This window comes from Cuculus canorus, chromosome 11 (assembly GCF_017976375.1).
Source record: "Cuculus canorus isolate bCucCan1 chromosome 11, bCucCan1.pri, whole genome shotgun sequence".
Classification (NCBI taxonomy): Eukaryota; Metazoa; Chordata; class Aves; order Cuculiformes; family Cuculidae; genus Cuculus; species Cuculus canorus.
The window spans coordinates 2,414,387-2,439,130 of record NC_071411.1 but is presented as its reverse complement, the minus strand read 5'-3'; the positions used below and the strand labels follow the sequence as shown (position 1 = coordinate 2,439,130).

The following is a 24,744-nucleotide window of genomic DNA, read 5'->3' as shown; positions in this document are numbered from 1 at the left end:
GGGATTGGAACTGGATGATCTTTAAGGCCTCTTCCAACCCAAACTATTCTGTGATTCTAAGAATTCTCTCCCCTAATCCTTGAGAAGCCAAATCCTGTTTCATCAGATCTACAACAGCTGCAGGAAGCTGCTCAACCACAGAGAGTGTAGATTGTGCTATCCTAACATGCAGCGCTCGTTCCTGCTTCTCGTGCTCTTATTACACGTTACTTCCCCAAGTTTTCTTTGGAAAGGACGTGGCTCTTCGTTACACTGACAGCACTAATTGCAAGAGACTCTGACAAGAGTTCAAATGAAATGCCAGTACCACGATTTGCTGTTTACAATACAATGCACATCATTCCCAGACGTGATATAGAAGAAGCATAACGGTTCAAGTGTATTAAATGTGCCGTAAACACCTAAATTGCTGTTGATGATTTTTTAAAGGATCAAAGAGACTTAAGCAAGTATCAGCCCATTTAATTGGGAACAATTGCAGTGTTTGTCCGAGTCCCCAGAGTCCGTTCCAATCAGCCCCGGCTAACAAGGGCTGCAGAGATGAAGCACGAGAGCACATTTTGCTCAGCAGAGTCTTCCCACTCAATCCCAGTATGTATGGGGTAAGCGTTTTTCAGCAACCAAAAGAGCCACAGGCCTAGATTTCAAAATATAGCAACTACTTGAGGCCCCTGTCTCATAGCACTTCATCTGCATTATGTTTTCCGCCAGAATAAACTATTACCTTTCACAATCTTTATATGAATATACGCAATGTTCTCATGAAGGTTCTGCTGGAGTTGGAGGCTTTTAAGCATGTGCTTCTTCATTGATCGGTTATTTGCATATTTGTTTCCCCTTCTGCTTCAAAAGCAACTCTCCCTTATCTGATAAAATCAGATCCACTTTAGAACCACTAAGAATTTAAAAAAAAAAAAAAAGAAAGAAAGGAAAAGGAAAATCTCAGCGGAGCTCTTTATCAAAGAGTGCAGGGAGAGGGCGAGGGGTTTAAAGCTGAAAGAAGGGAGACTGAGACGAGATCTTAGGAAGAAAATTTTCCCTGTTCAGGTGTGGAGGCTCTGGCCCAGGGTGCCCAGAGCAGTGGGGGCTGCCCCATCCCTGGAGGAGTTCCAGGCCAGGTTGGATGGGGCTCGGAGCCCCTGATCCAGTGGGAGGTGTCCCTGCCCATGGCAGGGGTGGAACTAGATGGGCTTTAAAGTCCCTTCCAACCCAAACCATCCTAGGATTCCATGATTCTATGATTTCCGAAGTTCCTGTGGAAAAGGCTCTTTGGGCAACCCAAAGCCCAGTGATTTGGAGCGTAACTCAGCACAATTTCACACAGGCTTGATTTCGGTGTGCTCAGTACCCAAGGTATGAACTGGCACTGCCAACCAGACATCCCTAACAGGTCCCCTGCGTCCCCTCTGCAGAAAAGGCTCCAAAGCCCACCATAAGGGGTGCACCTTCTGTAGTGGTTTATGTCCGGAGTGTAAACTCCACGATATTTCATTTGGAAAACCATACTCCAGGCTAGCAGGTGGTACAACAAGAGAGCATTGCACGGTGCTGCACAGGATTTCCTCTGAAGGAAGCAGACAAGATCTGTTAGTCAGCACTTTGGGAGATATTTGCCCTGGAAAGTGCTGCTGAGAGAAGGCCAATATTCAGGACAATCCAAACACTTGGACATTTTTGGCCTCAGATAACACTAAGGAGAAAAAAAAAGTAAATTGAAAGGCAAGCTCATTCTCTTCTTAATAAAAATTCTCTTATCTCTTCTCTATAAATTCTTGCTCTCAGGGTTTTTTAAGTCTTGGTCATTTTTAAAATCACATCAGGCACCAATCTGCTACAGAAGTCACAAACCTTCGGACAGCTATTATTCAACAACAGAATTAAAATTAATGTAGCAATTTTTAGTTACCTCCAAGCAAAACAAAAAGTTTCCAACTTTAAAACAAAAAGATGCATCTCCCTCGTTTAGGAAGCGGCAGAGAGGAAGCGCACGAATCACACTGATACAGACACAAATAAATCAACACACAGCGGATGACTTCTTGTAATGCTTCTTCCTGGTTGCAGCCTTTTCGCTTGGCTGAATCTCACCCTTTGCGGGCCCTGAAGCAGCGATGACTCCAACAAGCGCAGCAGCCGGAGAGAAGAGGGTTGTACATAGTCTGAAAATGCCCAAAAAACCCAACTCTGAATTAAGAGATGCTGCTAAAAACAACTTCATTGTTGAAGCTGAACATTCAGCAGAGGATGGGTATTTTTCACGAGGGTGAGGAAAAAAACACTGCTTGACAGTATACATTTAAGCATTAAAAAAGATAAAAAGAAGGAAAGAAAGGAGAGGACTAGTTCCACTGTCATCAGACATTGCTCAAGAAGGGAGGTGTTGACATTCTTTTGCCCTGAAAATGGATGGAATTTTCACTCTTTCCCCCAAGAACTGTAGACTCTGGTTTTAGATCTCTTTTCAGGATCTACTACAGCAATGAGGTTCACACACAGTCATGGGTACAGGGTAGTAGAGGGCTGGAGATGGCCCGGGAAGGGTAGGGCAGCTGCTAAGAGAGCACGACATTGGAAGCTGGAGAGACACCAGACCCCCCGACTCACCTGGGTGTGGCTGCTGCAATGTTGCTCAGCACAGACAGTGGATTTCCAGGGATTACCAAGTGTGCAACGCAGAAACTTTTGCATTTTGGGAAAGTTCCAGAATGTCTTGGGGTTTTGTTTTGAAGTCTATCATATCCAAGTTTGCTCTGAGAAAAAAAAAAAAAAGCATTTAGCAAAATAATCCTTTGCTGCAAGAGAGAGTTTAAGGATGGAAGAGATGCCTGTGGCTTGCTCTACATTTCATCCAAGGTGAAATTCCTCTACAGGAGAGTCCCCTTCCCAACAGGGATGCTCTGACAGGCAGAGCACCCTACCTGACATGGGTGGACCCGTCTGTGCAGACACCAAAGGAGGCACAGATCCCAACAAAGCCCCCTCAGATGACAAAGTCTTATTTCTGTCGTGTTAAATATGGAGCAATGCTGGGAAGGAGGCGGCGGCAGCTCAGGAATACAAGCCTCAGCAGATGTTAAGTGTGGTAGCATCAACGGAAGACAATCTTGTAGAAAAGGTCCTCTGAGGGCTGTCCGTTTAAGTCACCACTTGGCACTGAATCTCTCTGAGAGCACATTAACCTCAGAGGCAGCCGTGCCAGACCGACAGATTGGCTTGAGAGGAGGCAGACGAGTGACACAGGTACCACAAACATGAAACATGGGCTTGCTTTTTAATTGCACAGTACCCAGCCAGAAACATTGTCCTTGCTGGCTGGTCTACAAGACGCAACGTGTCTTCTGCCGTGCCAAAAAACAATGACATTTTATTCAGAAATTCAGCAGAACAGCATCTGCTGCTGCAATGGCCGAGTTTCTGCCTCAGCAAAACTTGCACTGGATTCTAACGAAGCGGCAGTATGGGTGATAACATGGTGAAGCGGGGCACCCGGCTGTCACCAAGTGCTGCACCGCTTCGGCAACGGCTCAACCAAAACGCCATCTCCCCTCTCCTTGAATCGTTCCTGAAACAAAGCCCCGCGGCTCAGACCTGCCAAGTTTCCTGTATTTGGACTGAAACTCGCTTGCGTTTGGCAGCAGTTCGGTGCAATTTGAAGCTGGCTCAGACCTAAAGTGAAAAGATTAATGGGATATTTGAAATCTCACTCCCGTTTTTCCTCAGATCTCACTTATGTAAAAGCTCTGATGTTGGTTGCTGAGCTCCTTAAAACATAATCTGCACAATGTGCCACAGTAAACAAACAGATTTAGGCAGCAAGTCTGTGTAAAAGGAGTTTATTTAGAAAGCACATACATCACTAAAGAGAGCTTATTCCTTATCTAACTGCAAGCACTTAGGAGGCAATTCTTCGGGGTGTTCTGTAGGCAGCCTAAGCTTAATTCTGTTTGCAGCAATTATTTTCAGGATGTTCTCTACTCCTATTAAGAGGCTGAAAGTTCAGTTCGTCACTTGGTTTGGGGATTAGGGAAAAGTGGGAGACATTGAAAAACAACTTTGGGCCAAACTTACTGAGAGGAGTGGCCTTCCCCGCTTGGGGCAAGTGGCCTTCAGCAGAGGAAGCAATGAGCCTCAGCCCTGCAATCAGAGCATCTGACAGACCTTCATTTCAACACTACTTCTCAGCAGTGGCCTCACCCAAACAAGTTAAGGCCCCCGAACAGCGTCTGAATTAACTGAACTCCCTCGTGCACATTTACTAGACAGACAGACAGAACTGAAGTTGCTCTCACTGCAGAGAGGCTGGAAAGGACCTCAGCAGCCACCAACTGACACATCCTGAACACTGACCATCACGGGACCAACCGCACCCCAGCAACGAGTTGTACCCTTTTCACATAAATCACAAGCGTCCAAGCTGAAGTAACAAAGAACACATGTTCAACAGCCACTAGCAACACTTCAGGCCAGCAAAGACTCTGAATTCTCTCTGGAAATCAGGAAAAAGTGACATTCTTCCTCAATCTGGAAGCTCCTAAGGGGTCCACTGAAGGCTGCTGATGTCCATCACGGACTCACAGCTCACAAGAGAGCAGGCGCTTTGATTTAAAGGGAGAGATGACAACTTCAAACCGTAGCTTTCCTTCCTGCCACGCTGATGAATTGGTTTAGTGCTGACTCAGAACAGCAAGCAGCGACTGAGCCAACAGACACATTTTCTTCGCTGCTCTTTTATCTGCACCTCAAGATTTAAATGTGGAAGGGGAGAGACTTTCAGTCTCTGCAGCTCAGGAGCTGAGAAGCCAAATTAACGTTTCTTAATCTGAAAATATTATATTGTGATTCAAGTCAGAAAAAGATTTGCACATTGCGACTCCAACCTGAAGCGATTCAGTCTTATCCAGTAGCAAGTAATCATATCCACTTGTGTGGATTTGCACTTTGGTAGTCACACAAAGCATTCCCAGCATCTGAAATGCCACCATTCCACCCTTCCTTATTCTCACTCCCATGAACACACTCAAATCACTAACTTTGATCCAAGCAAGCCTGATGGCTCCCTCTGCTTCATGATTCCAGTTTTCTGTGCCCCATACAATCCACCAGGCAGCACCGTCCGACTGATCCAGGCAGCTCCTGAGTGTTTCTCTACCTTTTCTGCTGCCAAAGCCCATGGCTGCAGATCTGAGCACACCCGCTTGGTACCAGGCCCACGCTGACCACACGCCCGGTGAGTAGAGAGGTACAGCTCCAGCAGAAGGCAATTGCTGTGCCAAGTGGTTTAACTTTGCAATAGTGGTAAAAATACTCTGGAGAAAGTAGGTGCTTCCATGATTTCAGGAAATTAATTCCACTTGGCACCCTGTTACCCCACCTTGCCGAGCAGTGTCATGCAAGTACGTCGCAAACGCTCCCTCAGCGCTCCCTTACACTTTATTTCATGTACAACCCTTCACCCACGGGACATAAGGTGAAAGAGTAACTGGTGTGAGGAAACAACCACAGACTGCTGAGGAACGCAAGTAAATACTCGCACACAAACTACATTGTTTAGCCTGGAGAAAAGGAGGCTGAGGGGAGACCTCCTCACTGCCTACAGCTCCTGAAAGGAGGTGGTGGTGAGGTGGGCACTGGGCTCTTCTCCCAGGTAACAAGTGATAAGGCAAGAGAAAAAGGCCTTAAGTTGCACTCGGGGAGGCTTACATTAGACATTAGGAAAAATTTCTTCACTGAAAGGGTTCTCGGGCCCCGGCAGAGGCTGCCCAGGGAGGTGGTGGTGTCCCCATCCCCGCAGGGGTTTAAAGGATGGGTGGATGAGGTGCTCAGGGCTATGGTTTTGTAGTGGACAGGGACAGTTAGACTCAATGATCTCAAAGGTCTTTCCCAACCAAGTGATTCTGTGATTCTACATAACCCTCTGGAAGATCATTAAGAGCGAGCTGACCATCCTCATCCCCTTCTCTCGCTGAAGACAACACGTGGCCAGGGATGCGCACTGGTTTGGTTAATTCAAAGGTGAGTGCACTGAATATGATTATAAGGTATCACATAAACAAAAAAATCATTTTATTTGCTATACTGAACAGTAATTTAGGAAAGCCAGAGCGCCTTGGCACCTATTGTCTACGGGTTTTATCCTGTAGTACAAAATCTTCCACTGTAACATTTCCCAATGCAACTAATTTTACCCAACGCAACCAACATTTACCAATACAACAACAAAAAGTTGGGTTCGATAACGAATGGGATTTTCAATACACAAACAGCTCAGCTGCTGAGCACAGGCCTGTTTTTTAAAACATTATTCTACCAGTCACTCTCTTAGAAGCCCCGCTGCCTTGCAGATTCAAGGCGTACAGCACCGTTCTTCCTGCCTGCAGCCAAGACGGCTGAGCTGAAGTCTGTCTGCCTCTAATTTGATTTGAGCATGTTTACACATTTGATTATTTACTGTAACATGGGACAGACTTTCGGACAGACACATTTTTCAAACAAATCAAGTCAAACATCTTGAAGACATCTCTAGCTACCTAGAATAATTAAATAAAAATGCTCTGTAAAAGCAGGGGTCAATGATACGCAGCTACACCATTACGGCATTTCAGAGATGACTTGGCCCAATGCAGAAATGTCGTGTGATTTCCATCGCAGCACTCCCTGACTCTGTCTCTGGATGATGCTTTCAATGAATTTTTAGTGCCAAGAGCCTTTCCACTCTCTCTCAAGGTCACAGCATTATGCGCTCTGACACCTCTCACAGTTACTCTCCAGTTTTTGCTCATTACTGCAAGCTGGCAAACACAACAGATTATGCTTGAGATTTCATGCTCAAAGTCCAAGTCACTCCATCCTAGAGAGAGAAAAATCTCCAAACCTGCTGCTACCACTAATCACAGAATCATGAAACGGTTTGGGCTGGAAGGGATGTCAAAGTCCATCCAGCTGGATGGAATGAGTTGAAAGAAAAACCACATTTGTAGTCTTTGGCCTCTTCTTTTAACCAACTCAGTTTCCTAAAGAAACATGTGACAAATCAGCGTCCAAATTTTGCAGGAGCACACAGAAGGGACTGTGCTGCTGTCCTGAGCCGCTGTAGCACACGGAAATGTCAGAACTGCACACAAATTCCAGCACAATTTAAAGCCACTTACAGGGTAAAGTTCCTGCGGAGTGCGCGAAGCTTCCCTGGTGTTCAGCGCTGTCAGCCCCACCGCTGTGCAGGCAGCTCAAAGCGTTCAGCGCTGGGAACGTCAGGCTGGAAATCAGACACAGAAGGAAAGCTCAGTTCAGACTTACACAGCAGTTACCGGTGAGCTGCATTTCACCTGTCTCTTACGTTTATTTCAGATTAACCCTTTAAGTCACAGGGTTTGGACTCTGGGATTTCTGTGCTTTAGGCGTTTTAAATAAACTCAAGTATTGGTGTTTCAGCTACCTGTTCATCCTACCCGGACACCTCCGGCATCACTGCAGCAGCTGCAGCTCCTTCCCATCGCTCATAGTACTCGGCATAATGAGGCCCAGGAATGCTGATTCTACAGATCACCATAAAGCAATTCAAATCCTACCATGACTTCCTTCAACCTTTTTACTACTCATTTACTCTAATTAGCTCTGAAGTAATTGAGTCTGCCTGTGACCATCTTGCGATGTCTTGAATGTCAGAGACTCCTCTCCAGCTGAATGAAAACCACGAACCCCACGCCAGGAAAGAATATTTCAAGGTAGGCGCTTCTTCTCCCAAGTGACTGAGGACAGGACAAGGGGGAATGGCCTGAAGCTCCACCAGGGGAGGGTCAGACTGGATATCAGGAAAAAATTCTTCACAGAGAGAGTCATCGGGCACTGGAACAGCTGCCCAGGGAGGGGGTCGAGTCGCCTTCCCTGGAGGTGTTTAAGGAACGGGTGGATGAAGTGCTGAGGGGCATGGTTTAGGGAGTGTTAGGAATGGTTGAACTCTGTGATCCAGTGGGTTCTTTCCAACCTGGCGATTCTATGATTCTATGATTCTCCTTCTCAAAGTTGTGGGGTTTTTTTGGTGCTCTTCTGCCCATTCAAAGCTGGCCCCAAACGGTGGGAACCCCTCCAGAGATGGACAGTCCCATTACCACGTGTTCCCATTTCAATGTCACTCTTACGGGCACCACAGCTACTGCTGGAAGGATGGGGTTGTATTTATCAGTGGTTCTTCAGATTTTACTTACGAATACAATAAAAGTAGTTACCATAGCGATTTCCACATCGCTTGATACTTGTGCTGCCTCTGAGAGTCAGAGCACCTTTTTATAGAAATTCTTACCACCGCATCATGTGAACTTCTGATTGTTAGGTGGCTTTGGAGGAGAAAAGACATCTTAAATACCCTGAGATTTCAGAATCCAATCGAAAAGCAGTGCCTTTGTTTCCCGGGTGAACACTGCTTGGGAGAAACTTCATGCATTTCAGAGGAAGCAGAAAAACTTGGAGAAAGCTTCGTTCCAGAAGTATTCATCATCCACAAAGAAGATAGGAAAACGTCTGCCGAACAGAAGCCTCTTGCTCCGTCAAAGATACAGCATGCTGAAAGAGAAGTTTTGTTTCCATGGTGACTGAATTTGGAGTAAGAACATCCCCTGCATCAGACATTGCTAAATCAAAAACCCACTTGCTTTTGTTCATGCAGCGCGCTGGGTTTTTAACCCTGCCTCATCCAAATAAACAGTTAATCAGTATTTTGCTGCATAGGGCTTCTCTTCACAAATGATGCAGGAAAAAGCCAGAAAGTGCAACTATATAGGAGAAACCTGATCGTGCAATGTAAATGACTAGAAACAGCTCCAGTTTTCAATAGCATAGCAAGTTTTAAAATGCCATCAACAAGCTGTCCATTAAAGCAATTCCCATTTAGGCAAAGGCCAATGATGTGCAAGTTCTTCACAACTTGTCTCATCTCCCAAGTATAAAAGCTAACCCTTCCCTCACACCATCCATCTCACACTTCAGGAATGGGTAGAAAAGGGTTCTCAGCAGCCAGCTTTGAAGGGATGGCTTCCCGGAGCACAGCCGAGCATAGGAGAGGGCAATTCAGAGCTGAAGCAGCCACCATTTGATCAGTTGTCCGCCTGTTTAAGATTCTGATCTCACCTGTATCACAAAAACTGGCAATGGCTCCACTTCAATCAGTTTGATCCCTGCCATTCAGGCTCACGCCAGGCACTGGACTCCTAACAAAGGACGTTAGATTGAGCATCTCACCTTATGCCTTGCCAAAGCACCAGAAAATGCAGAAGATTGTGTGACGGCAGCACGAGGTGAAACAGGAATCCACAGCTTAGTGTCAGAGCAGTACTAACAGGCTGACAGCCTCGTGGCTTTTCAGCACTGCCCGGGTAGAGGACAATGGGAAACGTGGTTGAGTTCTTTGCTGCTCTAAGGACAGATCTCTGGTGAGCTCATGTGTAGTGTATCACTAAGGAAATTGAAACCGAAATGGAATTTTAGAATCCCCAATATAAGAAGGATATGAAACTGTTGGAACAGGTCCAGAGGAGGCTACAAAGACAATACGAGGGCTGGAGCACTTCTGCTATGAGGACAGGCTGAGAATTGGGGTTGTTCAGCCTGGAGAAGAGAAGGCTGCGGGGAGACCTTAGAGCAGCTTTCAGTGCGGAAAGGGGCTCCAGGAAAGCTGGGGAGGGGCTTCTTCCAAGGACACGGAGCGACAAGATGAGGGGGAATGGCTTTAAATTAGAAGGGAGTAGGTATAGATTCGACATTAGGAAGAAATTCTTCCTGATGAGGGTGGGGAGGCCCTGGCCCAGGTTGCCCAGAGCAGTGGTGGCTGCCCCACCCCGGAGGGGTCCAAGGCCAGGTTGGATGGGGCTCGGAGCAACCACATCCAGGGGAACATGTTCCTGCCCATGGCAGGGGGTGGAACTGGATGGGCTTTGAGGTCCCTTCCAACCCAAGCCATTCTACAATTTCAGCACTTGGGTTTTGGCTACAGTCGCTGAAAGCAAAATCGCATACAGGCACTAAAGCTATCAGCACGTTCTGGTAGCTGCAAATGATCTGTTGTCATACGCAGGTTATGGGAGCTGTATGGAAAACGGAAAACAGTCCTTGACGGCTCAAAATAAATAAAGAGAGTACCAATTTAAGAGTTTGAGATACAAAAACTGGAGTTAACTTAAAGGGTACTTGACAGAGTCAGTTGCTATAGCATTTCTGGCCACGATTTGCCAAGGGGCACAATTCTCACTGTAGAGGAATTTATTTTTTTCCAGCAAACAAAATGCTTCCACAGTTCTTTCTCTAGAAAAGAAAGAAAGGCAGCTGCAAGCAAGAAACCTACAAAAACAATGGACGTTGGATGTTTCCACTTAAATGTATCTGAAGGATCAGAGCAGCCATTACCCACGTCGCCCAACACTTTCCAGTATAAGGCCCTTTGTCAGTTAGCCGTGCCAGTGCCAAGCTTTAGGCTGAACATTTACATGCTGGGCATACGCCTCCAGCAATTTTCTTTTATCCATTTTTTCATTTCAGCTAAAGCAATGCAGCTTTTTCTTACTTAAAAGGAAGAAAGAGGATGCTGCTTTGCCCACAAGAAAAAGCTTTCAACCTTTGCCTCGTTTGGCTCTCCCTACCCTGCAACTGAGAACGCAACTCAAAGCTTTGGCAACCAGCAGCACTGGAGCAAGAATTTTTTCTGCCACGTCCAGGAAAATCCACCCAAATTTAGCTACTTCACCAGCTCTGGAAAACAAAACCTCAACTGGTATGTGCCTATAAAAATAAACATTCAAGATCGTTTTCCTGAAGCGCAGCACTCTACACTTTGGCCTCAAAACATACTGTTTTGTTGCCTACTGCCAGCAGCACTGCCCAAAGTCCCGTGTTATGCGCAGAAGGCTAACGCTGAATAACACACATCTTTCAGATCCCGTGGCTCTGTCTGATTTTTCAGCAGCACGTTGCCCCGTCAATAATTCTCACTAGACTGACAGTAGAAACAAACAAAAAGGAAGAGGCATGACACCAATCAGGCCTAATAATTTGGAAATTCAAAAGGTTTTTCAATGGCTTCTGCAGATTGGAGGGATTTTTCACGTCGTGTTTCAGCAGAGCCTGCCATACAAGAAACAATTGAGACCATATTTTTATTTAGAGCAGAGCAAAATGAGTATTTCCACCAAGTTTGTGTACAAAATCTGAGGTTTTAAGTCCTTTCAAAGAAAACCATTTTCTCTTGGTTTTTTATCAAATTAAACAGGATGGTTTCATTCAAATGTTATCTACCAATAAGCCTCTTTGCTAAAGCAAATGCTGTGGTATCAACAAGTTTAATTCTTCAGAAAACAATGATGGATGGGACTCCTCTCGGCTCACTTAATGATGGGTGTCTAACAAGGTGGAACAAAGTGGTCTCCAGAGACTCCTGCCTCTCAGCTGGCTACTGAACGTAGCTAACATCAGACACTTCATTTTTAGGCAAACAAAGCTAGAGTAAATGAGTCCTGTCCAAAGACTACATTTATTAAAACCCCTGGATATCAAGTACTTCTGCTTCCCAAAGGAGGAACTGCAGGATGAAAGCTTGGCTCCCCTCACTTCTGCATGTGCTCGTGGCTGTATGTCAGGGAGTCCAGCTGCAAGCACCAGCTTGACTTGCGTTGCTTTCATCCTACATTAAAGAGTTTTCTTTAGAACTGCAACATGAAATACTCAGAAATACAGTAACAATTTACTGGTGCCGAGAAATAGTTCTGGATGCTGCACAGTCAAAGGCCTGGGAAGAAAACTTCCCACCACGTCAACAAGTGCAGAAAGGATCCAGGGTGGGAATGTGGCCCTTTCCCAAGTCTCAGCCATGACTATCATCTTTAAAAAGATAAAAGCAAGCTAATAAAAGGTCTTTCTTTAGACATCCCACTAATGTGCGAGCACGTGCCACAACTCCACTGCAAGGGAGCAAACCCAATCCATCCCAGTGGTTTCTGTTGGCACGCAGTGAATTTTGCATTATTCCTACCAAGGAACCTCAAGTTCTTCTGTCTCACAGCCTCATTCTTTGATCGTCTTACTTGAGCTCCTTATGGCTGTCCACTTTGAAGCGACAGCTGACCCTTCTGTTTCACATTCTGAGTCGAACAGTCCCATGTAAGGACAAATCCAGCACCAATATGCCAATCTATATGGAGGTATACATTACACACAAAGCTGCTGCTCAGATAAAAACAAGTTTTGCTTTTTACCATAATCTACTACACAAGACAAACTAGAAGCTCAGGGGTGTCCATTCCTTCCCCAATTTATGTTTAGCCTCATTAAGTTAACAAGGAGGTGACAAAACAAGTCTATCTATTCATCACAAATTGGGCAGCATCCTTTTGAGTTTTCTTTCCAAATTTTATAAGTTCCATGCACCTGACCAAGGAAATGAACACATTGAGCACTAGAGCTTAATAAACGTTTCCAATTACTGTCTTTTCCTCAATCCCATAACTGATGTTTATGATTAAAAAAAAAAAGATGGTATGAAAAGGTTCAAATACAGAAGAAATATTTAAGCAAAGGCCAAGAATCTTAAAAAAATGAGACTGGGAGAACCACATTGTGTTTTCAAATCGTCTAAACCCAGCAGTCAATAGGTTACAAACTGTTAAATATGATGCTGTTCATACAAGGTCTCTCCGTAGTTTACTCATTAGTGCTTACAAACCAGTACGGGTTTACTAACGCAACCACCAGAGCCTGCTCCTCAAAGCAACCTTCTGACAACGGGCCTTTCTGAAGGACGGGTACAGGATGGCAACGGGCAATTTGGAAACAGAACATTGTGACACTGACGGGGAAGGCCCTGGCCCAGGTTGCCCAGAGCAGTGGTGGCTGCCCCATCCCTGGAGGGGTTCCAGGCCAGGTTGGATGGGGCTTGGAGCCCCTGATCCAGTGGGAGGTGTCCCTGCCCATGGCAGCGGGTGGAACTGGATGAGCTTGAAGGTCCTTTCCAATCCAAACTATTCCATGACTCTATAACACTCAGCCTTATCAAAACCCACAGCTTTCAAAACCTTAGATGGCTTAGTGCAGCGACATCTCCAGCAGCGCTTCAGCCCACCAGCATCTCAGCACAGGGAGCCGGCAGCTCTGCAGGAGCTATTACTTGTCCTGTGGATCCAAAAGCCTTTCCAGGCTCACAGGTGCTTCTCCTTCCAGCTGTTCTGATCCCCAGAGCATTGTGATTTACTGCCAGTTTTGCATACACTGCTGTTTCAGGAATTCGAGTTTGGTGTTCACAAGTGTTCCACAGTGCTCATTCCTAACAGCCATTGAGAGAGACAATATTACCATGTTTTAATTTCCTCTGAAGTGCTGGCTGAGACTACACAGAGAGTTGGGAGTGCCAGATGGTCCAATTTAATCAATTTATTCTTTCGGTAACTTTATAGAGCCATAGGCACTTTACACATTTCACCATTTAAGATCATAAACACTTTACCATCGCTCCTAGAATTCTGCCGATTGCCTTGGCTATCACCTTTGCCGTCATCAGTCGCCCATCAGCATCCCAGGCCTGCCAGCACCGCGGCTGAAGCACAGTTAAGAGAACTACAAATCCCAAACTGCAAGCACCTCTTAGACAAACCAACCATCAACCAAAGCCAGATTGGTGGGCAACCATAGTTTCTACAGGGAAACCCTCTCATTGGCCTTGGGCAACGAAAGTCAAGTCTGCAAAACACACACAATCAGCAGCGTTTGCCTTATCATGGCTCAGATTATGATGTCAAACACTTTGTAAAGACAAGCAGAAAGTTTGGGAGCTACTATTTTTATTTGCCCCGTTAGCTCTACTTTGGTTGACTCAAGAAGATGGGTTACTTAGGTCATTCATTAATAAATATGGAAGCACCGTCAGCTGAAAGTGACTATCTTGATAAAAGACAGGACATGCTGATGCATTCCTATCTCACTTTGAAGTATGGCTACAAGGAAAGATTCTCTGTCAACAGCCAGATAAAATAAAGCCCAGAAAGGTATGAAAAGGCCAGTTGAAATTAGAGCTCCAAAGCAGCGAGTGTAGAAGCAGAGAGTGGAGTGTTTTTCTGAGCAGAGATGGGCTGGAGCACTTTGCTGAGGCAGGATCCACCTCCCCATGCAGGAATAATGGAAATTGTTTACTAGCCTTTTAATTTCAACATCTTTCTCTCCCATCTGAGAATTCCCCCAACAGATCCCACAACAAAAGACAAGCTCCTTTCCAGACAGTCGCAGGTCTGGCCAACAGGAAAGTGGGATCCTTACCATCTGCCACCTGGAAGCGGTTCAACATGCCTCATTTCTGCCAGAAAAAGAGACGGAGGCAACCGTTGTGTTACTCATGGTCATATTGAACAACAAAACCCCTAGAATCTCACTCTCTTCCCAGTCCCAGGCTTCTTAGAGCCCACTGCCTCTCCTCTAAGCACAACTTGCTCTGGAACTGTCTCCATCCTCTTGCTAGCTGGACCTTCTTCATCCTACGAGCTCCAATCCCCAAAACTGCGTCTACACACTTGTTTAGGGGCAACCAGCACAGAGTCCTCCCCCTCCCTGGAGGGGTTCCAGGCCAGGTTGGATGGGGCTTGAAGCAACCACATCCACTGGGAGGCGTCCCTGCCCATGGCAGGGGTGGGACTGGATGGGCTTTGAGGCCCCTTCCAACCCAAACCATTCCATGATTCTAATCAGATGAACATGACAAACATTCCAGTACTATCATAGAATCATAGACTCACTAGGTTGGAAACGACCTCTTAGATCATCGAGTCCAACTATTAAACATCTGCAGTTATTTTACTGAGGATTTTAATTTGACTTCTTCTTCTATCATTCATTTTGGCATTTACTGAGCCATTAGATTTTAAAAAATATCTAACGTCATGAAAAAAAGCTAAGAGCCTCTTCCCTGAGACCAGCAGCCATGGAGAGGGGGTGGTTTTATTATTCGTTGTGCCATCGACATTCTCCTTTGTTGCCTGTGTTGCTCAAGTCACATAGCTGTAGCATTTACCCAATTGTGAACCAACAGAACCGCTTCTCTGCCATCAGACAAAGCAATGCGAGAACACAGATCAGCCACTCAGGTGAAGAAACAGCTTCCATTTCATTTATATGGAAAATGGGAATTTGCAACAGCCTGAACATGTGAAATATTTTGGATTAGATAACATCTTCATCAGCATCTGCTCCTCAGAGGCCAGTAACTCTTGTCCAGCATCGCACCTCGGACGAAAGCTTGGCTATCTGAGAGAAGTGCTAATTAGCTAAAACTCCATTTGGAAAAAAACAGGATCTGCACAGGAGAGTTTGGCAAATTTTTCTTTTCTGAAGCATTTAATTTCTTTGAACTAAACATTGCATTTTAGCTTTAATTACAGTTTGACCAGCTACAGTACTGCTTCCCAGGGAGCTACAAATCTGCAGCACAGAGGCAGCTGGATGAACTTTTTTTTTTTTGCTTCCCTTTTTATTCTTTTTCTTTTTGGAAGCACTCTAAGTCAGCTCTTTGACTGGTCTTTTCTCCAGTGGACAGCCATACTGGACACGGCTTTACAGGCCAATTGCAGATCCACTGTCTGGGGAAACTGCTAATCGAGAGCCCTGCAGCTGTATTGTAATCTGAATTAACACGTCCGGAACTGCTGAAGACGTAGAAATATTATTAATCATTTCACAGATGATTGGAAGGATCATTTTGGAGCAGCAGCTCTGCTGATCCAGCTAGCAGTTGCTGTCCATAAAGTCAGATGTGATTTTGATGTGTTTTACCAACTACACATTAGCATCTACTCTCCATTTTCAGAAATAAAGATATTTGCCACCAGTAGAAGCCAAATGTACAGACCACAAACAAGCAAAGCTAAGAGATAACAAAATGCTCTGCCGAGTTACGCATGCACTGAAATCATTAGTGCTCCTCTTTCTAGCTAATATTTCTCAGCAGTGAACTGAAACACTTTCAGTCAGGCTCTGGAATTCTGTTACATACAGAAATTATTGCTCACCTGCCAGGTTTTGCCCCAATTTACCAGTTTCCCCAGATCATCTGGGAAAGGCACTTCTGTTACAGCGTTTCTGCTCAGCACCACCAGCCTCGAACACTCGGCCAGGCTGCTAATCCAAACCCCCTCTACTCAGCCAAGGGGCTCTCGGTTATTCCAACTAAATCACTGTGTTGGTTTTTTTCTTTCAGCCCCTGAACATTTGCAGGGCAAAAAGATAGTTTTGGATCCACCTCCTGCTTTCCTGAATCCTTCCTTGTGCCACAGCTGCGTCAGATGCTCCTGCAAGCCCGACAGTTGGAGCATCCCGAGTACTCGTAGTATTAAACGGCTACACAAACACTTCCTGGGGATGTTTAAAAACCACCCTTAAACATAAAATTTCAGTCATAGAATGAGCTTCAGTTTTCACTGTGTCAAACCTCATTATATTCTGCTCTTGCAAAAGGTGGAATAATTTATCTTGTCACAGGCTGATGAGACTGCAGAGCCTACGTTCCCCTGACCCACACATTCCCCTCTGAGCCATTTTGAGGAAAGGATCTAAAGACCTGTATTTTTTAATTACTTTATAGCATGTGATTAAGATAACTTGGAACAAACTCAAGGGAAAATGAGGGCAGACAAATTAACTCTTGAACAAATTGCAAGTTGCAAACGTGAAGTGTACTTATCTTTTAAGTTAAAAAACAATACCAAATCACGCTACGATTCCTCGCCCGGAGCTGCCTCCCCAGTCCAAAAGCCAGGATGCACCATTTAATATTTGACCTCCCAGAAAATTACGTTTGAGTTTGAATTCTGTGAACAAGTTTTAGTTCCCAGACAATCACATTACATCACAAAAGCCAACAGACAGAATTCCTCAGCACAAAGGAATGAGCAGGGTTCTCAATTAATGTTTGTAAGCAAATTCAGGGATTGTGAGGGCATAAAACAATAATTGATTTTACTGCAATGTAGTGGCTGGCAGAAGGATACACGGAAGGATCGGAAATGACACTGCAGAAGTGGAAGCATGCAAAGCTACCCCAAAGGAAGCTGAAGAGAAAGCTTATCCTGCTACCGTAGGCAGCCAGGGCTCAGATATTCTGTCTTGTAGTACCCAGGAACACCATTCCCAGGTTCCTAAATACTGCTGAACCAGAATCATTTAGACTGGAAAAGACCCTTAAAATCATCAAGTCAACCATCAGGCTAACACTGCCAACTCCACCACTAAATCACATCCCCAAGTGCCACATCTGCTACTTATCTCAAAGATTTTTATTCTTGAAGATCAGGATTTCTCAGCAGACAGTAACTATAACAAAAAGCCTGCCACACCTGTTTCCATCTTATTCATCAGGGGAAAAAAAAATATCAAGTCAAAGGCTCTATCAAACTTGTCAAAAGGAGAGAATATTCCTCCTTGTCAGCCTCGTCGATCACCTGCTGCCACTGCAGGAAATGCAGTGCTAGGTTTGCATGGATAAGAAACGCTTTTTATATTTGACATTGATTTCTAGCTTGTCACTTTTTTTACTAATACCTCAGTCTAAAAAGGAAGAAAAAGTCTAAAGCAAAGCAGAGAGATGAGACTCTTGGTGGATGTGACCTTGCTGACAATTCACATTGGCCGTATTTACTGAGGAAGGTAACCTCTGCTGCCCAGGGCGTCTGATCCCCAGTGCTGCAAGGCTTTTCTAAGGCTGCCTACTTTCATCTTGTTCTCACAGTTAGAAAAGGATATGAAAGATAACATTACAGGTAGGAGTAATATCTGGTTTCCAAACTAGACATATATTTGTCCAAAACTGAAAAGGTTTGGTAAATCTCACTGTGTATTCGATTCATTATACTTTATCAATGTTCACTATAATTAGGAAAGCACCTGTAGGCTTCATTCCTACAGCAAAAGAGACTGCGTTTACAGAAACTCTATCTGTTCAGCTCTGCAGGTGCCTCAGTCTAATCTGGGCTCTGTATCCCAGAAAGCCAGAATGAAATCAAAGCTCCCAGGCTCCCCAGGGCATCCAGTCACTGAGGCGCAGTGGTGACCCGCTCCCACCTGGGGCAGGATCTTCACCTGAGGCAAGGAACTCATCCCTACCTGCTGGGATTTTTCCATCTGTATACGAAGCAAAATGACCACCTGACAGCAAGAGGGTGAAAGATTAGTTAATGCCTGTGAAGCACTAAGAATTGTTATTACAGACCTTGGCTCCTGCCAAATGCTGGAAAATCAATTAATCCATCTCACTTCCAATCCATCCAGTAATCAGCTTTCCAAATGTTATTTTCTATCGGTTGCAAATATATCTTTCACCTTGTTTTGGTACAAGCATAGTTTATTGGGGGGAGACACACAGCCCATAAGCCTCACAGAAGAGTAAAGCTAAACGTCACACTAGTTTTCCTTCCTCGTGAACTGCCTTCTCATTTCTCTCTCTGTTCTAGCAGCAAGCCAGGCACAGGGGAGCAAGTAACTCAGGGCAATTCCTGCAAGCAGTACCTTGAATGAAAAAACTGACCAAGTAATAATTAATATGCAAAAAGGTGGCTTTTTGGTGAAGCAAATGGTTGGAAGTTGCTCTCAAACTACACAAAACTTTCTGTGATGACGTTAGGCAGCTGCTGTGCTGTGGCTATTTATTGCAGGAACCTCTGCTCCTTGCTACCTCCAACCCCCCATCTCTCTGATTTTACCATCTTTTGTTTCTCACAACTAAAGTACAGGACTGTGCTTTTGTTCCGTGTCCTGTCTTGCATAACGGGGCCTTAAAACAGGCTTCTACACGCTAAATATTAATGTTTAGCGTTTTCGCGTTTTCCATCCTGGCCATTCTACGTTGGCTTGTGCTGCTGTAAGGGAAAAATAATCAGTTGTGTTCCTCCAGGGTCAGCCTGGTCTGAGGGGAAGTGAGAAACTGCATTTTCAGTTCAGCGCCTCGTAAGCCAGGCGATTTCTGCTGAGTTGGGTGTGTGTGACACGCAGCTGCCCTGGGGAACCCAACACTGATCTCACGCCGCCCGCTCCGAGGGGAAACCCTCCTCCTCGTATCACAGCGCAGACGAGCCCTGGGAGAGCTGTGCAGCAGTGTGAGGACTTTAAAGGAACACTAAAGACAAGTCAGGCAGATGGGCAGGCAGCTTAAGTGGAATTGCTATAAAAGCTGGACTATAAAGTCTGCAGAGACACCTTCTTCAAGAAAGCACAACTCTGCAGGCCCTGGATCCCCACCTCACAGTCATGGGACCTATTTTCCCAGCAGACTTTTTGTACGCTGAACAGTGGTGTACAGCAAAGTCATGATAATCAGGGGGGTGTCAGCACAAAGTGGCAGCACATACAGCTAATTTAACTATGTTAATAGTGCCCCAGGAAACAGAATACCTGTTCTTTTAGGGTGTAGTAGAAAGCTTCATTAAAAGTTTGTTTTGAAGTAATTTTTCTGCTCTTTGTTGTGTCTCAGTTCCTTTAAAGTTTGTAGGTTTATTTCCCCTAAAAAAAAAATCATACTCAGAATAAAGAGAGCGCCGACCTACATTCTCGCGGCTGGGTTATACTTAATTGTGAGGCACGTCAAATGAAATTCAGGAGTGAAGCGATCGGCGCCGAGACAGGCTGCGAAAACACGTACCTCTCAACTCCTAAGCCTCTCATTTAAAACCATCAGAATCATCTCTTCGAAAGATCCAAGCGGGATTTCCAATGACTGAATTTTTCTTCTGGGCCATGCTAGAGCAAAGCTTTTCACATGACAGAAAAGCCACCTGGCTCCAGCGCACAGACCATCCTGAGCGTTAGGATCAGAATATATGGTGCTTAAAACCTTCTCCGTATTCAGGAATGTGATGACCAGATTGCTGGGGTCGGTCAAAATAAGAACAAGGAGTGGATACCAAAGCAGGAGAGACACTGCTACAGGCTGCCCAGAGCAGTGGGGCTGCCCCATCCCTGGAGGGGTTCCAGGCCAGGTTGGATGGCGCTTGGAGCCCCTGATCCAGTGGGTGGTGTCCCTGCCCATGGCAGGGGTGGGACTGGATGGGCTTTGACGTCCCTTCCAGCCCAAACCATTCTGTGCTCACACCTGCATACCTTAAGATACATAATGCAAGGGCACACATAAAATAATGCTGTACTAAAGAGCAGAGCCAGGACAGCTGACCCAAAGTGGCCAACAGAAGCATTCCATACCATGAACAAAATGCTCTGTTTCTAAGCAGGAGTTTGCCGGGGCCAGCCTGCTCCCAGCGTCCCAGGCTATTGGTGACCCGCTTCTGGTGCTCCGAGTTTGGTTTCTGTGTTTGATCTCTCCGCATTGGCCGTGACCTCAGCGCTCCCGGGAACTGTTGTGCTCTCTGTGTCCACAATCTGGCATTCACTGCTTGGAGCACACATTCTGCAATCACAGCTTGGCATGGGTTAAGTATTGTTTCATATTTTATTATTATTGTTGTTACTTTCCCTTCTTTTATTGTTCTATTAAAACTGTTTTTATCTCAACCCATGAGTTTTCCTTTCCTTTTCCGATTCTCCTTCCTGAGTGGGGAGGCGTGACAAAGTGGCTGCGTACCGTTTAGCTGCCAGCTCAGGGCTAAACTAAGACTATTGTTCAAAAACCACAGCTGATTTGATGCACTAAGTCCGAGATTTTGTAGTAAAAACATTGACAGACCCTTAACTATTATAGTGCCTCCTGGCACTGCTATAATTAGATAGAACATAACTATTAGTCATCTTAATTAGTATACACATTCCTTGTTTAACACAATAAAAATTACAACTCAAGGATGCCACTTAATTAGGTGACTTGGGAATTGATGCCTACCTATATTTCATTTTTATTTTAAGTTTCCTTAAGATTAAATCTAATATTTATAACCAAGTCTGCGTATTTATATGGCTCTTCTCCTGTACATAAAGTCACCTGCTAAATGAATATATATTAAATACCTCAAGGACGTTTCTGAAGTTATGCTAGCAGTTCATTTGGAACTCGATTCCAAGGAAAGAAATACGTGGCAATTTTAGAAACTCAAGGTTAACTGCATATTCAAATCAATGTATCACACACCATAAATTTAAAAGAAAAGAAAGTGCGTTCACTTAAACGCCCCATCATCCTTCCAGTTCTCCTGATGAAGCCTCCTCGTTTCCCCAGTGAAGTGCTCAGACATCTTTACCTGATCCAGCGGGAGGTGTCCCTGCTCGTGGCAGGAGGTTGGAACTGGATGAATTTTAAGGTCCCTTCCAACCCAAACCATTCCATGATTCTATGAATCTCTAAAACCCCTGTCCTTGGGACCACCTAATGGCTCCACTGTTGGAGGGAGATCCCAACAGAACAGTATTTACCCACATTCAATACAATAAACTTTAAAATTCTCTTATGCGTGCCTGCAAACATCAAGCTGGGATCCTGCAGCTCAGGACCTGTCTGTGGACCATCCAGCAGGGCTCCCACACCATTACTCAGTTTGAGGGCACGTTTGCTCTACGGCCAGCAGCAAGGAGGAGCTGTTGAAGCTTGGGAAGAAAGCCCATCATTTCTGGAGTGCGAAGAGCTGAAACCTCTACTAAAACCAAATTCCTATGTGCTCAGAACCGGAGCTGTATTTTCTGCTCTGCTGTGACTTAGAATCCACCTGCGCTTTCTTCTCTTTTTTAAGTATGAATCTCACTCATCTCATGCTTTAAACCAGAGAAAACTTGGTATAAGAGTTACAACTATGAAACCCTCTTGCGCTTTACAAGTACCCTAATTTCTGCAGTGCTGCCAAGCCACCGAGGATGCATCCAGCACACTCGGCCATCTAGGGAATTTGGTGTGATTTCGAGTCTCCGCCTGCACCTCTGGAAGTGGCAGAGCCAGTTGGTCTGCACGCTCCCCCATCTCACGGGTCAGCTGAGGACTTATTTATCCACAGCTTATTGAAGCCAGCGGTCTAAGATGAGATCAGCTGGTGGTTTCATAGCATCAAAGATGCTACACGCCTCTTAATTACGTTTAACAATTTTAATTGCACTACTTTCATATACAAATTTCTTGAAAATAAACTACGCCTACTTTGCCATACAAAGATCCACCACATACAGTACGAGACACAGAATAAAGCAGAGAGCTTCTAGCATGTGTCTGTAACCATCTGAACTCAAGAGCCACCCTGTGTTTGAGCCTTGAGTGGGCAGAGAGCCTTCCAGTCTGCGCAACAGAGCATAGGACAAACAGTATCACTGCAATACAAAGGCGTTTGGCAGTAAAACTGCTGCTCAGAACAAGAGCCCGCAAGAAAAATGAAGACAAAACAAAAATGTCATGACATTTGGTATAGAAATGAAAGGTGCTTTCTTGCCAGGTACCTGCTGCCATTGCCAGACTTGAACCTCTTCCCTCCACCCAGAGAGCCCAGGGCAGCCGTTAGCAATCTGTTCACACCGTCATTAAACTGATTATCCCTCAGTGATGGAAAAGTCTCTACAAATGCCACAGTGCCACTGCTCCATGTCAAATCCCAGTCTAAGTGTTTAATATTTACTGTCCCTGGATTAATTCAAATAAAAAATAGAAAAGAATTAATGAAGAAAATCGCTTCTGTAGGTAGTCCATATATCTATATATCAATGCTTCATCAAAGCTCCTCTTCCATTTGTTTGATACCATTACAGCGACTATTTCTTCTCTGGGATAATTCTTCAAGCGACTAAAAAAATGGTGGAAAGCCTCAAAATTCTCTCTCACTTGCTCATTGTGAAGTATTTTCAAATGATAGTTATAAAGGATATAGGGAGAAAAGAAGGGTTATTTTTAGCCACAGATTAAGACAAAAAAACATAGAGGAGTTGATATTCAATGCACCCAGCAACAGAAAACAAAAGAATTAGCTCACATGAAAAATGTAAAGCAACAAGAGAGGAGCAGGAAGTAATTTTTCTTACCGTGATCAGTTTTCCAATTTCTTCTACCTCACCGGACTGGGATCGTTCAGACCACGGGCTCCCCAGTCAACCTTTTTTGGATACGTCAGAGAAGTCTTTCAGCGAAGGGACTCCGAGGCACTGGCTTCAGGCTGGCGTGTTCAAATCCTTCCCAGAGGACGCACTACGCTGGGGGATTCCCTGCGCACCCTGAAGAGCGAGAAGAGGCAATTACTGTAAACGCTTTGTCCATTAAGCCCAACAATCAGATATTTCTGCTGAAAGTCTGAAAATGTAAGTTTTTAACACTGACAGGTACAACGATGCTGCAAGGCACCAGCTTCGGCACACAGAGAAGTTGAAGTGGGCATCATCTATCCAACCTGATGACACAGCATAAGTCAGGCTGCATCGGCTCACGCTGCGCTGGCCACATTTCCTTCAGAAATGATGGTTTCCAAAACAAAATAAAACACATGAAAACAATGCAAAGCCAAAGTTCGCAGGAAACGAATGATGCCCCGGAGCAGAGACACCGGAGGTTGTGAAAGGGACTCATATGATCAGCACAACACTCAGTAACTAGTCACTTCAATTTTTTTCTAGGTGAACATAATTCTTGCTACTTTAAAGCATACCGCGTAACCTGTGCGCCTCCCTGTCCACTCCATCAGTTCACCTGTGTGGGGCCACCAGGGCAGACACTGCTGAAAGCCTAACGTACCATGTGTTTATAATTTAGAAGACATCCTCCTTCACCTCTGTTCTCCCCTCTCCCCCTTCCTGTAACAGGTCGAATATTCTGCGATTGCTCTCCACTACGGTTTTGTTAGTAATGGCTTTTTTGGGTCACATCTTTTAGTTCTGATTTAATACAGTCTCTCCCCTTAAAACTAATAATACAAAGCAAGGCTCTACTTAGCTTTCTCCTCCTGATTCTGTATATGTTCTTTCACACCACCTCTGGAAATCCTTTCTCATGGCTCAAGCGACAACACCTTTCTCCTCCACATCATTTCTCCAACACTATATCTTTTCCAGCAGAGCCTCCGTGCCCAGGGCCTGTGGGGGCTCTGCGAGGAGAGCCCAGGGCTCCCCACGCCAGACGGGACCACTTCCGCAGCAGGAACCATCAGAGGGCCTGACTGAGCCCTTCAGCACCAGAGAAGTCTCTGGGAAAATGTATTTAAGAAAGGATAAAATAGTGTCCAGCACCAAGGGGGAGGAAAAAAAGAGGGTGAAACAGCCCCATGAGCACCAAGGTCAGAGAAGGGGGAGCGCTTGTTACCATCTCCACTCAACTTCCTAATTATTTCTCCAAGTTCCAGCTAGACACCAACCTTAACAAACTCTGGAAACTGAAATCAAGAGGGAGCAGGTGATGTGTTCTGTGAGGAGACATTCTGTTCCAAAATGAAACTTCTCTTGCAAGCACAGAGAGAGTCAGCTTTCATCTCCACCCTGAACAGTGCTTTGTGACTGCAGAGAACTGAATAAGCAATGGAGACTCTGCTTCTCCACCTGAAAATATGCACTTATTTCTGAAATATAGGGTTGAAGGGTTTTTCTCCGGGAAATTTTATTCACAATAAATAAAAGAAAAATAGTTTGGAGCTGAACCGCCTTGCAAATTAGAGCTTGACTTCAGCTTTTTCCATTTTATGAGTCAAGCCTTTTGCTTTTATTAAAGGCAGTTGAAATTTCAATTTACTCATGGCTGGATACAGTTCTTCATTCAGCCCACAAAAAATACTCAATTTATTGAAATGTTTCAGTTTCGGATCATTCCAAGCTAATATTTGTTCAGCTCAGCTAAACAGC

The 24,744-nt window shown here is 44.9% G+C and overlaps 1 long non-coding RNA gene across 2 annotated transcripts; it reads right to left on the bottom strand.

Annotated features, from left to right (window-relative positions):
* Positions 1 to 1,912: 1,912 nt before the first annotated feature.
* On the bottom strand, positions 1,913 to 23,087 carry LOC128853301 (uncharacterized). 2 transcript variants are annotated; one of them, XR_008451749.1, is made up of 5 exons: positions 22,945 to 23,087; positions 8,223 to 8,556; positions 7,149 to 7,252; positions 2,605 to 2,750; positions 1,913 to 2,159 (listed from the first exon to the last, which is right to left on the bottom strand). It is a non-coding gene; the product is annotated as an uncharacterized LOC128853301 (long non-coding RNA). The 2 variants fall into 2 exon arrangements; XR_008451748.1 differs by having other exon boundaries at positions 8,360 to 8,556.
* Between the last annotated feature and the right edge of the window lie 1,657 nt (positions 23,088 to 24,744).